The sequence below is a fragment of the Marmota monax genome, unplaced genomic scaffold (assembly GCF_021218885.2).
Source record: "Marmota monax isolate L192 unplaced genomic scaffold, Marmota_monax_Labrador192_F-V1.1 WCK01_AAM20220418_F8-fsc00475, whole genome shotgun sequence".
NCBI lineage: Eukaryota > Metazoa > Chordata > Mammalia > Rodentia > Sciuridae > Marmota > Marmota monax.
In genome coordinates this window covers 96600-105805 of record NW_026693913.1, presented here as the reverse complement: position 1 = coordinate 105805, position 9206 = coordinate 96600, and positions in this window count along the sequence as shown.

Below are 9206 nucleotides of genomic sequence, written 5' to 3'. Positions count from 1 at the left end.
TTGCCGGGGGGGGGGGTGAGATGTGGTAGTTAGCTATGTATTTATTTATTAGTTTTAGGTGGACACATATCCTTATTTTATTTTTATGTGGTGCTGAGGATCGAACCCTCGTGCATGCTAGGTGAGTGCTCTACCACTGAGCCACAACCCCAGCCCTGGGTAGCTATTTTTAATACTTCTGGTGAGAGCAAAGATTTTTCCAGTCTCTTTGGTAATATGCATTAAAATTCGAAAATGCAGAGACCTCCATCCCAGCTATTTTATTTATAGGACTGCATCCTGCAGGTATATCCAAAAGTATATATCAAATCACACATACAAGGAAATTCATTGTACAAAGTTGCAAAAGAACTGAGGGAAAGAATTAAACAACTCAAACAACACCTGGCTGGGTGTGTCTGGGAGGGGGAAAAGGAGCAAGGCAGGGCAGGAATCTCAGATGCCATTGGTGCCCTGCCCACGACAATTCAGCACTTGCTGTACCCTCAGAAGAGCATGTGCATCCTATAGTGTTTGGGTGGATCCAGAGAGGGCAGATAAGAGGCCTCAGGGGAAGCTTGTTTGCAAGCTATTTACCTCCCTAGTGTAGAGTTCCTTCACAGATGCAAACCTCCCCATGAACGATCGGCTTCTCAGAGCTACTTCTGTCTGTGGCCCCTCTGAAAAGTCATCTCAAAATTATGGGAAAGAAGTCTAGTTTGGGGTGGCATGTCTTAATCTCCCATAAGAGGAAAACATTGGTCTGATGGCAGAGCTAGGTCTTATCTAGCAACTTCGAGCAGGAACGCAGTGGGCGTCACACAAGGCTCAGGGCAATGTCTGCACACAGAACAGTCTTGTTACAGAGTAAGCTTTGCTGTACAGACCTTCAAGACAAGGGCAGCAAAGAACAGAGCGTAGGTAGTCTCCCATCCTTTCGTGTGACGGAGAGTTGTGATGACCTGTTTCATGCACAGGGTTGGCACTCCAGCAGAGAGACCTTGCCCCCTGTACTTTCCATTCTCATAGGACAAATTTGAGGAGGTCCTGGTCAATTGGGGGATATTATTCAGGTTTCTCCAGAGAAACAGAACTAATGTTGTGTGTGTGTGTGTGTGTGTGTACACACATATATCTCCTACCCTACACATATATATGCACATATATATCCACAAATATGTATATATTTATACACATACATGTACATATATATATTTCTAGAAAGAGATTTATTATAAGGTGTTGGCTTGAGGTAAGAGAGAAGGAATATGAAGGTAGGTATAAAGGGGACAGAAGGAAGGACGAGGAAACATAATCTAGATTCAGGTTTCACACACCTTTCAGGCCTGTCACCCCCCAGGTTAGTCTCTTTCCCAGGCTGGTCACTCCCAAATTTCTGGGAAATCTGTAAATCTTAGAGTTACAGGAAATTCGCTCACTTGTGAAAACCGGCTTGTGCACTGTCAGCCCACATAATAAATGGATTAAGCAAAGTGACACATGCTAATTTTAAAATCCTATAACCTAGGATACTTTCCAAAGTTACCCACTGGTCAGATCATGGAGCCCACATCAGTCGAGGAGCCTGAGGATGGCCAGGCCACCATAAACTGTCCTGTGATCACCAGGCTGATGTCATTTACACCTACCTTCCCATTCCCACCAAGTTCCCTTTAAGAGCCTGAGAATCCCCAAAGCATCTCCCACTCGAAGGTCTCTGCTCTCCTGAACACGTCTCTGTGCCTTCACTGATGCCTCCTTAAACTCATTTCTGGGCTGTTTGTCAAGAAGCCCACTCGTCCTGAGTTGAGGTCCCCCTGGTGACAGGTTCCCACGGAGGCCTCCTCTGGTGACAGGTTCCCACGGAGGCCGAGTAGTCTGGTGATCTGCCACATGTCTGTCTATGAGAGGGACACCCAGGAAATCCAGAGTGTAACTCAAAGGCCTGAGACACCAAGGGCAGCAGATGACCACCCCAGCCCAGGAGGTACGCAGGGGCACTCTCAACCTTCCTCTCCTTTCTGACCTACTTTGGCCCTCAACAGGTGGGCTGCTCCCATCTGGTAGGAAGGCAGTGGGCTTCACTCCGCACACCCTTCGAGACACACGCAGAAATCATGCTTGACAAAACACCTGGGCTTCCCTGCCCCCATCAAATCGATCACTTCAGGAAGATGTCCAGACTCCTGGGCACCAGTGAGTGAGCGACGTGATTGCAGCCACTTCAGCTTCCTGGCATTTAGTGACCCAAGCTACCCAAGAAGGGTCAGGTCCTCCTGCTGCAATTAGAAGCCACCAGTCCCTCGGAAGGTGGGTGGGCCTGCGTCCTGGAGCGCCCAGCTCCAGCAGGAACCCAGGGGAGGTTCCGGACATGCCTGGACAAGCCTGCTTCCCAGGGGCCATCTCAGAGTGCAGTGTCCCCTTCTGAGCCCTGGTCTACACTGGGCACAGGGATGTGCTGGCTTTCTTTTGCTTCCCTTTGCCCATTTACTTCCCTGAAACTCAGGGAACCCTAATAAACCCTCTAGCTGGATTTGCTTAGTTATTTGCTTTCATCCCCAATTTCAGTGGCCGCCTCACCAAGCAATGGGCTCCCATCAACGTTGCCGTAGCCAATACCTCTGACGTTTTGTTCAAGATGGCCCCAGTTGCCTGAGCTCTTTCAGAAACTGAGAGGGAGCTCAAATTGGTTGGAATCACTCACCTTTCCCTTAGGTCTGTGTAGGTGTCTGGTGGGTGAACTTTCCCCCAATTTTTTGTTTAAATTTTTTTAAACTTTATTATATATTTATGCGGTGCTGAGGATGGAACCCAGTGCCTCACACATGCTAGGTGAGCGCTCCGCCACTGACCTACAGCCCCAGCCCTAGAGGGTGACCTTTAGAGTCTGCTGATCTACCATTTTCTCACATTCTGTGAAGAGCCATGGAGTTTGATTACTCAGGCGCAGACCACCGACTGTTTCTCTTCTCCTTACTTCCAGCCTCTCTCCCCACACTTCAGACCTCCTGTTTCTTTACTGTTTGAATCCCTCCACCCCATCCCAGGGGAGGCTGGCTCTCCATCTCCACATGATTGACATCTCGTGCATCAACTCTCCTTTTAAAGCTTGTCATTTGAGTGATTGGTGTTTTGCTTATTGCCAGCTATCCAGCAGGCATCTCAACGTGATAAACCCAGGCCTCTGCCCATCCCGAATCTTGTTTGATGCTTTACTACAAGGTGCAAAAATATGGTCAGCAAAGAAATGAATTTTGAAATCATGATGCTAATCTGGTTCCTCATGATAAATGAGAAAAAAATATTTTTGCAAGGTCCAAGATATTACAGGTTGAGCACCCTTAATCTCTAGCACCTCGGAAAGGGTCCTTATTGGGAAATAGGGTTTCACAGAAGAAAACAGTATGAAGTCAAACTGGCATAGAGTGGACCCTAATCCAATCTGACCAGTGTCCTTACCAAGAATGTCATGGAAGAGACAGGGGTGTGTACAGGGAGGGAGCCGCATGAAGACACAGGCAGGTGGGGAAATGCATCCAGAGGCTCAACACACGCTCAGCAGCTGCAAGAAGCCTCAGAGCCTCCCTCAGGCTTGGAAGGAAGTCCCTGCCAATGCCCAATCTTGGCTCTCTGGCCTCCAGAAGTCCCAGACGGCAGGTTTCTCAGGTTTAAGCCACCTGCCTGGGTGCTGGGCTCTGGCAGCCCTAGGCAGTGGCCTAGTCTTTACTTTCATGGAGGAACTGGAAGAGGTTCTGAACTATAGTCCATCAACAGTTCTGAGAGGCTTTGATCATATAACATAAGATGATGGCCCTGTTCTGTGTATATTTAGAGGGAATTTAAACATTTGCATGTCACTGTTTCAAGAAAATTTTCACTCCTGACAGCTTATTCATGTAACTAAGAATTCCCAACCACAACCATGAAAAGAATAGGAAGACATCTGACACCAAATCTACGCTCATTGGGGCAGAGAGTACCTATCCCTGGGCCCGTGAACTAATTGGATAAAAGAGCCTCATCTGTTTCAAGAGGAGATGAAGTTCAATTAAAATGTTGGTTTTGTATCTTTTTTTTGTTTTTGGTACCAGGGATTGAACTCAGGGGCACTCGACAACTAAGCCACATCCCCAGCCCTATATTGTATTTTATTTAGAGACAGGGTCCCGCTGAGTTGCTTAGCACCTTGCCATTGCTGAAGCTGGTTTTGAACTTGTGGTCCTCCTGTCTCAGCCTCCGGAGTCACTGGGATTACAGGCACGCACCACAGTGCCCGGCTGTTTTTGTATTTTTAAAAGGCATGCATTGGTTTCTTGACTGAAGTTACATAGTTTTGCTTGATTATGTATTAATTATTGGACATAAAGGGCTGGCAGGTGTTGGTGCCCTTTGACCTCATGGAAGCCTAGCGTATGGCTCTTGGTTAAATACTCACTGCCACAATCGACTCGAGGACTTCGGAGGAGTACGACACTGCCCACCTCTCTATATGCTGCTTCAGTTTCACTTTCCCTCCCCAGCCTGCCTTCCTCTTCTTCCTTCTCTTTTTTGATGCTGGGGAATCAATCCCTCCTGCATGCTAAACACATGCTCTACCACAGCACTACCCAGCCCTTTTGATTAAGTAGATTTTTTTTTTTCTGAAATGGGGCCTCTCTCTGTTGCCCAGGCTGGCCTCAAACTCCTGGGCTCAAGTGGTCCTCCTGCCTCGGCCTCCCAAGTATCCGGGACTGCAGGAGTGGCACTGCATGTGGCTCCAGTTTAGACTTGGAATCTCTTTCTCACCTCCTCCTACTCCTGCCCCATCCTTTCTCCTCTGCTCTTCCAAGTGAAAGCTGCTTCTAGCTCCCATGTGGATTGGGTATCCTCAGCCCTGGCTGCCCATCAGATGCACCTGAGCATGGTTTTAACTGAATCCTGAGGAGGACGCCTTGGGAGGACGAAATCCACAGCTTGACCCTCAGGTCCTCACTTTCATTCTTGCATTAGAGCAACCTCAGCAAAAATGAGGCAGTTCTGCCAGCAACCAGCAGATGGCGAGAGCGAGCCCTGAATTCTGTGCTCCCCTAAGTCCCTCAAGTGCTCCTCAGCAGCTGATTGGATACTAGGGCCAGCCACCTCAGGGTTTAGGATCTGGACCAGGTTCTTCCCTGCACACCGACAGGCCGCCTGCCTGCTCCAGCCCAGCCCCAGCTGCCCAGGTCTGCTGTCTCCCCCCCCCCAGACACCCCTCTCTCTGGGGCCCACAGGACTGGGCCGTTGGAATGCATCTCAACGTGGTCTCCATATTCTTCAAAGACCTGAGAGCTGTGCTTGCTGGGTGGGAAATGTGTTTCTCAAGCTTCCCTGCCCTCTGCCACAGTCCCCTCCTGGACGCTGCCCTCTACGTGCTCCTGGAGAGCAACATCCAGGACTGGGTCAACCCCCGATTCTAGTTGTACTGACAGGTTACTCCGAGTTCCAGTGTCCTTTTGTGAAGTGACACCTCCTGCGCTGGGCCCTGGAAGGGTGGAGAGCTCTGTGTAGGGCCACTCGGGCCTGGGAGGAGCAGCAAACCAGCCTTCCAAGACGTCCACAGTCCTTTATAGAATCTTACCCTTCTGAGCCCCAGGTCGGCCCCTTCAGGGTGTTGGAATGTTTGGGGAGAAGGTTGTCATTCCTGTTTTGTCAATTGACAAACTAAGGCTGAGGATGGTTGGGTGATTTGCGTAACCAGGGAGTGGCAGGCTGTAGTGAGTGACCAGGCGTGCGGACACCAGGGCTGTGGCTTCCCTGCCGAGCCTCGTTGCCTGCGCTGTCACCCAGCTGGGAGAGGGCGCCTGCTCCTCACACCTGTCTCCATCTCCCAGGGCTGCATCCTGCTCCTGCAGATGGCTGCAGAAGACCCAGAAGAGATGCAGAGGGTGCCACAGGCCAGGAGCTGCCCTCCTGGGCACCTGCACATGTGCCTGGGCTGTGGGGTCAGGGTGACTGTCCCTTGATATGGCTATAAACTGACCCTTCCAGTACCTGAAGGCCACAGCTTTCCCCCACCCTTCTTAGTTCCTTTTCTTGCTTCTCCCTGTAGGACAGAATTTGGCAAGAGAGCAAAGGAACCCCATTCCACAGTCTTTGCAGCACCCCTCATCTCATTGTGGCTACCTGTATTTATTTTGGTCGGGGATGGGAGTGAATGTGAATGGACCCCAGCAGGGACATGCTCTGGCCACTACCTCCCACCTTCCCTGGGCTGGAATGCATGTGTGGTCATTACCAGATTACCATCTTGGACATGCAAATGAAGTCAATTTTTTTTTTTTTTTTTTGGAACTGAGGATTGAACTCAGGGGCACTCAACCACTGAGCCAATCCCCACCCTATTTTGTGTTTTATTTAGAGACAGGGTCTCACTGAGTGGCTTAGTGCCTCACCATTGCTGAGGCTGGCTTTGACTCTCAATCCTCTGGTCTTATCTGGGATGCTGGGATGATAGGTGTGAGCCACCGCACCCAGCTGAAGTCAGGACTTTAGAGCTGGCAGAGCAGGAAGACCGAAGGAGCCGGGGACCCTGAGGTTATGGAGTCTGTACCTCCCCAGACTTGAGCTAGAAGCTGTGCTATGCAGCCCTGTGGCATGCAGCCACATGTATTTTTTAACTAATGTAGGTCCTGTGAGCAAGGCGCTGGGGACAGAACAGCAGTGCCATCTCTGCCTTGGAGTGGATCACAGTTTGTAGACACAGGTATTCTGCTGCCCCTGGACTTTTTCTGTGCTCCAGGAGCAGGCGACTGCATCAGGCTACAGGATCCCTCCCAGACTCCCTCCCAGAGCGCAAGAGAGTAGGATCTGCTTTGTGCCCACAGTGGGATTCAGATTCCCGCTGCCTCCTTCCAAGCAGCAAGGTCTGAGTGGCAAGGCTAGACAGCCTGGGCTTCCTGACTTCAGCTAGAGCACCCGGTCAGCAGGGCCAGCAGCTCGGGTGACCGTGCTTCTCAGGTCCTGTTCTCCCCTTCATGGCTCCAGTCTTTGTCCTCCGATTCCTCCCAGACCTGCCAGCGAGATCAGGGACCAGACCAGCATCCTCATTCCTGAGGTTTCAGGAGAGCAAATGGGTTCTTCATTCTGCCATTTTCCTCCTTTGTTTTGTGAAATCTCCCGAGGTCTTTGTCTTCCCTGTCTAGACGAGTGATTTGCACAATTTCACCTCGATTTGCTGATTTAATTCTTTCCCTAAGCTGACTTCTCTGTGCTGCTGTCCACACGGGAGGTTCCTTCTCTAGTCAAGACGCCCCGCTCCAGAGCATTCATGGTATTCACAGTTCAAAAGAAGCAGAAATTATTATTATTTTTTTACAAAAGCAATCAAGTCAAAATCAAATGCCCATGAAAAATAAGACCAAAATCTATTTCCGTGGGAAGACGTCGGCAGGTCTAATGAAATAAAAAAGACTCATGGTGTTGGCACCTGCCGCTGAATGAACTGCACACCTCTCGCGTCCCCTGAGCTCACTGAGTGGCATTCCCCACCTCATTCCCCACGTTCCCTCCCACATCTGTGGCACCAAGTGTCCAGGGTTCCAGTAGACACCCCTTTAGGAGTCAGCTTGATGGTCCATGTCATGACTTACCTGTCAATCACAACAGGTGGCCTATCTCATGTTGCACTATAAGTTCAATCTAACGGTCCCTCTGTTGTTGGGGGGTCTCCAAGACCTCCCTCAGCCTCTCTAGAAGGGCTCCTAGAACTCAGAACAGTGGTTATACTGGTGGTAGTTTGTGCGGCAGAAGGAGATCACTGGCCACCCGTCCCTGGAAGAGGACTGTGCCTCACTGTTGACTTCAGCCTTAGCTGTGTGACTTGCTTTGGATGATGAAATGTGAGCCAAGTGGCACATGCCTGCTCTGAGCACAAGCTCTGAGATCCTGTGTGGTTCCTTCTCTCTGTGTGTGGGGCGGCCCCTCCAGCCTGGTTCCCCGAGCAAAGCTGACTCGCTGCTCACATGAGAAACAAATTCTGTGGTTTCAACAGTCAGAGATTTGGGAGTTTTGCTCCCAAAAGATGAACTAGGAAAGGCTGATTGACATGAGCCGGCACATGTCTCTGGGACGTTTGCAGCCTTGAGTGCTCGCATTCACACTCATGCCTCCTTCCACGAGAGGTGTGCAGACGGCCACCTTGTCCCAGTGGAGCTCCTCCAGGGACAATTCTCAGACACCCAGAGCCTGGTACAGTGCGGGTGCTGGCCCTTGCAGAGCTGGGGGTGTGGGACAGGGGTGGAGGTGGGCTGCCTGTCACTCACCCAATAGTTATGCAAGAAGGGCAGGAAGCCCAAGCCACCCGGCCAGGTGTAGATGGAACCTCCACACAGGCTCAGGAGGGGACGTGTGCATCAACTCCTGCCTCGGCTCACACACTGCACACCACACGCCCGGCACACTGCACACCACTCCACACACACACCAAATACACCATACACAATCACACTCACACATACCCCACACCACACACACACACACCACACCACACACACACACAAAATATACCACACACACACACTCACACAGACACATACACACACACTCACACTCACATACATACACGCACTATACACACTCACACACTCACATACAGAGACACATACACACACACTCACACACACACCACACATCCACACTCACACACACACACACTCACACACACACAGTCACACACACAGTCACATGCACTCACACACACACACACCAGACACACACCACACACACACTCACACACACACCACACACACACTCACACACACACACACGTACACCCACCACACACCAGACCACACATGAAATCCCAGAAAATCTCGCAGCTGAAAGTGAACAAGCAAGGAACACACATACTAAACTGAAGCTGTCTGAAAACAGAATCCTGGAACTTAGAATTTTCTGGTCACACAAGTCTGAGTTCTGGGATGAGGCTTTCTGGGCCCGTGTCTGCGTTTACGAACCTCCACAGCTATTCTGTGCTCACAGGGAACCTCAGAGTGACCTTGAGGCCTGGAATGTTCATGTCACTGAGAACCCCAGGTTCACGGTGACTCTGGGGACGGTTGGTGTCACTGTGCTCTGCATGTGTGGAGACTGGTCAGCAGCACTGTGTCCCCAGGAGCTGTCCACCTGGGGCCAGAGCCGAGGCTGGCTTCCTGCTGCGCTCCCTGGGCAGCCACACGGGGCTCTGCCCAGAAAGGCCTCAGGCCAGGTGG